The following is a 5,451-nucleotide window of genomic DNA, read 5'->3' as shown; positions in this document are numbered from 1 at the left end:
ACGCGTCGTTCGCGTAAAACGCGTTCGGACCGCTTAACTAGTCCTATGACAAGTAAAATATGCCTTAACATGTCTAATATAGTTACCTAATTAGTTTAGATGTCAAAATTTAGGTTACATATGCTTTAAATAAATTTTGGTGCAAAAAGGGCATTTTGGTAATTTACTTAAGGCATAAGAACTACTTATCATACAACTACTTAAACGACGTGACCATAAGGTATAACCTTAAAAGGTTATTTCATATACAACTATGGTCATCTGAAGTGTTTGGTCGTATCCTAATGATCGACCAAGTGGGTCGGGTTCGTAAGCATAAGCGATTGATTAGATCGCTTACCTTTACGACCCTAAATAAGCACAAATCTAAAAGCGACGAGCTAAACATGCTAGAACATGTTTCGTAATGTTTAGAAAACAGGTTTGGTATTAAAACAAACAGTTTTAATACCCTAGAGTAGTTTGGTTGCAAAATACACGAGAAAACGCATTTTGGCCGAAACTACGACTCGTCACTGAGCCTAGATAACGTGGTAATCAGTAGGTATAGTCACTAGGGACTATAACCATCGTGATTACGCTCACGTTATGAAGTTCAAACGAACTTCGCATTGACCATAAACTGGTCAATGCAGAAAGTAAAACACAGTTTGACTTCAACGCTAAAACGAACGGAAAACGCGAAAGAATACTTACAGAAGGTCCCCGCAAGATTGATTTCCGAGTATTTCTCAGGTATGAAGTGTTTATAACTCCAACTTAGAGAAAATCTCAGAATCAAGTGGGTTTGAATGAAGTTGGAGTTGGGTATTTATAGGAAAGGCACAACCGTTAGGATCGTTTCTCGATAATCGAGCTTCAATCTTGGCCATACAAGTGGGCACATGGTTTTGCCATACAAGGGGTACCCAAATACCAGCCCATAGAATCAAAATCAGGGGTTAAAAACCATGGGAGGATGATATAGAGGCCAGGTTCAATGTTTCTGCAAGTCTGCTGGTCTGGGACTCCTTTACGGACCGTAAGAGGTCCCATACGGTCCGTAAGGACCCTAGGTGCTGGCAGCAAGTTTGCAAAATTGGCAGAACAGGCCCCTGCACCTCCAAACTTGGTTTTTGATGCGTTTTGACGCGTTTAAGCCCCGTTAACCCCATTTTAAGGCTCTAAAATGAAGTTAAAATATAGGGAACTTGAAACATGCTCAAAAATATGTCGGATGTCGGTTCGTTTGGCCGTACGGTTGCGTTGTTCGGTTAATTACGACGGAAGTCGTAACGGACGCAAAAACGATCCAAATTGCGCGACGAATGGATTTTTGACAAGCTAATCACTAAAACATAATATTTTAATGATTACATAAATTTTTGGATGTCCGGATGTATTCAGAACGTAAGATATGCGCGAAAATGCAAACTTATGCATTTTTTGACGCTTTTAGTCCTTGAATGTCCCAAAAGTTTATTTTAGCACACCGAACACCTCAAAGCCTATTTCTAAGCTATGTAAAGGATATCTTGGGTATGTTTAACTTATGGCCAAGTTCCGGAATGTTCGTTACAGTTCAAATTGGCATACTTTCGCAGTTTGTCGATTTTAGTCCCTGTAAGCGAATAAACTTGATTTCGGCACACCAATCCTTCCAAAACTTATTTCTAAGTTATGTAAAGGTTATTTAAGGTATGTTAATCCTATGTCACTATTCCGGAGTGTTTGTTGCATTAAACTGGTTATATTTACGCATCAGTGCGCGTATAACCCTCTAGAAAACGATCTAAAGCCCGAAATCGAACAAGAGTTGATATGTGCAAATGATACATATGTTTATACAAATCCCAAGTATGAAATACAATATTTCATTGGTTTGGTATTTGTTTGATGGCTGAAGTGACACAGGTGTCACAATTGTTACTTCCTACTATTCACAGTCGTAAATCAGTTCGCGTCGATAAAACATTCGATTACTTCGATTCTTCCTGATTACAACACTTACTCCACATAATATAAATAAAACTTAAAATAGACTATCTATAGTCAAAGAAAGTCAAAGTTGACTTGGACTTTGACTTTGACTCTGACATCCGAAAACACGGGGTGTTACATTAGAACCCTATGTGCGGACACCCTTTGAAATTCTATGTGTGGATCATTCAATTTACACTAAGTGTGGACCCTTATAATTACATGTTAACTGCGGACCACCTAATAACCCATAAATTCAGACACTTTATTAAACCACAAGTTCGGACATTGTAATACATACTAAGTACGGACTCAATAAGATGTTTAACATGTGCGGACAACATAATATATCATATGTGCGGACTAAGTTACTTAACCTAAATGCGGACCATTGAAATGTTAACAAGTGTGGGTCATTGAAATGTCAGTAAGTGCGGACAATGAACAATTTTAACAAATGCGGACAGGTTAAACTTAACCTAAGTGCGGACAACTTTGTGACTTCACAAAGTCTGACAAATCAGAAATCCCATTCTTCAAGATTTTCACAAACAGAAACCCTCAGATGCACATAAATCAACAATGTCAGGAATCAAATCAATCATTCTAACAGTTCTATCATGTCCCTAATATCATTAATCATCAAACAATCATTACACATTCATTCAGTCTACAACAACTTTACACATTCATCAATCATAGGGTACAAACACAGATTGTTTGGATGTCTAGGGTTTTGCATAGAATCAAAAGAAACAACATAACAAGTGTGATATAAACCTTACCTTAGATTGATTTAGGATTGATTCTTGAAGAATTAAAGGACCAAAGATCAATAATTTGTGTGGAAGTTTGGAATAGCTAAAAGATGAGAGAAATGATTTGAGGAAACAACTGTCGTATTGTGAAGTTATAGGGAGATCAAGGTTTTGAGAAGTTATTAGAGTTTCTAACTTATTCATAAAACACCCTAATTATGCAACTTTTACATAAGACATATAATAATATGTAATTTACATTTAAAACATATAGTTCACGTATTTGTCATGCAGCACATAAGTTTCATATAAACCATCTGTTTATAACTATTAATCGCATTAGTCGCCAATGTTCGAGAGTTATCATGTGTGTGTTCCGGTAATTCCCCGAATTACCAACGTAGACTCATTTAACTAACCCTAGTTAAATGCAGTGCTATGAATGTATGATTAAATTAACTGTGGTTAGGTTAAAGTAGTAACATGAAGTTCCAGGTCCACGTCTTGAGTTCCGATGAACTCCCACGATTGGGATTTGACAGTGTTTACGGACCTTAACTTCCCGGTCCATGATTTCGACGGGTATAACAACCCTCGAGAAACACCCCTAAACGCTCCTAGATATACCCCGTATGCGATAAACGAGCCCGTATACCTTTTAAATTAATAAAAAACAAATAAAACAAATAGATTAATGCCGTCGCGGCCCGCGACAGTCGAAGGGGATTCCTTCGCGGGGCGCGACAGCCTATTACTTGCCGGGCAAACAAACTAGCCACATGTCCTACACGTGTCGAACCTACCTCATGACTCACCATCCCTAAACCGACTCGGAACTCCCTCGCGGGCCACGACAGGCTAGGCCTGTGGGCGTCGCGGGGCGCTAGAACATCACGGATCAGCTATAAAAGGAGCAGGGATCGGCATTTCAACTTGTTCAGAATTTCTATTTCTCTCTCAAACTTCTGTAGGCTAAAACTATAGCCTAATACCCCCTAATAAGCGAAGCTCTGCCTCGTTGTAAGTATTATAACCATGCTATTACCCTACACAATCGATTTAGGCTTTACGTAACGCATGTCGCCTCTGCCCGACTCAGTCGTTGGAATTCTATCTCGTGTTACACCCTATTGATCTAGGACTCCGTAATGCATGTCAAGGCTTTGCCTGACTCAATCATCACGCGAAACAGGCAGATTTGTACGAAGGTAGAGGCTTCGTACGAAGGCCCCTGCCTTCGTACGAAGGCAACCTGCGCGCACCACTCACTCTATAAACACCTAGCTTATTCTCTTTTTCACTATTGCTGCCATTTTCGCCCAAGAACTCTCCCAACCTGTTGTCTCTCTAATTTCTAAGTAAGATCCATTATTTTTACATGTTTCACAACAATTTCCACCATGATTTTTCACAAGTTTCACTCCGATTTCATCCAAATTTCTCTATTTTCATCTAAACTTCATCTTTTCATCTAAACTTCTTTATTTTTATGAAAACCTTCATCTTTTTCATCAAAACTTCTGATTTTACCATGGATTTACACTTAAACGAGTGTATTAGGCTAAGCTTTGGCTTCCCTATATGTAGATCTGAATATTTTGCACTCACCAAGGGCTTAATCCGACGAAAAACTACTTTAAACTCGATTTTTGCACTAAAACAAACCAAAACCGACATATGTTTCGTTCACTGGATAGTGGGATGAAGTGGTGTCGAAACCCTCATACGAAGGCATTGGCCTCGTACGAAGGCACCCTTCGTACAGACCAGCACATTTTTCCCACATGTGACTCAATCGCTCAAAAGACCTCTCCGGCTCTAAGTTTAATCAGTAGCTTAAGGCTAGAGGGATGAACACTCGATTTCCCGAAGACAGGTGCGAAGAACACTCGATTTTGGACACAGAAGCAACACTTGTACGAAGCATCCCTTCGTACGAAGGCACGCCTTCGTACGAATACACTAACTTTGTACGAAAACTCTATTTCACACTCGACACTTCAACTCAACCGTTTCAGCACTTTGGAAGACTTATGCACTTTTGTTCCCATACGCAGGCTGATCTGGCGCTCTCTCCACTCCTTTCCAAACCATGCTTAACAGTTACGCACGCACTGTGAGTATACTAGAACCCTTTTTCGCTTAACGCACTTTTGGGTGTTACATACGTTCTCTATCAAAACACGACGCACACAACGCTTAAACTTCTTTATAAACGCTAACCGCTCTCGCATGTTATACGTGACTAGTTAAATGCTTGTTTGCTATGTTTACACAGTGATGACTTTCCCTACCACTCTTAGCAACGATAGTACTATAGTTTGGACTCAACACCTGTTTATTCAGGGGTTGTTAAGCTTTACTTACTTTATGTGCTCGCTAAGGTGAACACGTGTCGCGCATATTCTACTCGCAGTCATGTTGGTTAGCTTGTATCATTGTCGATAGCTTACTTGATTCGCCCTTTTACGTGTTACATGCTGGTTATGCGTAAACGCTTTATTACTATACTTATGCAAACTTGTGTACTCACCTTTACATTATTGTTTTCACTTTTATTTTAACATATGTTACAGGTTGATGGATTACTGCTGGAAATGGTTTAGGATTTCTAGAAACCCGCCTAAATCAAATTGCAAGTTTTGAATGTTATGTTTTGTTGCTAAAGAAACTACTGAACTTTGTTTCGATTTTGTGAGAATGTTTGTTTGATAGTATGGGATATTAAACCTTA

The sequence above is a fragment of the Helianthus annuus genome, chromosome 6 (assembly GCF_002127325.2).
Source record: "Helianthus annuus cultivar XRQ/B chromosome 6, HanXRQr2.0-SUNRISE, whole genome shotgun sequence".
Lineage (NCBI taxonomy): Eukaryota > Viridiplantae > Streptophyta > Magnoliopsida > Asterales > Asteraceae > Helianthus > Helianthus annuus.
The sequence above is the reverse complement of the archived record's forward strand: the minus strand, read 5'-3'. Positions refer to the sequence as shown.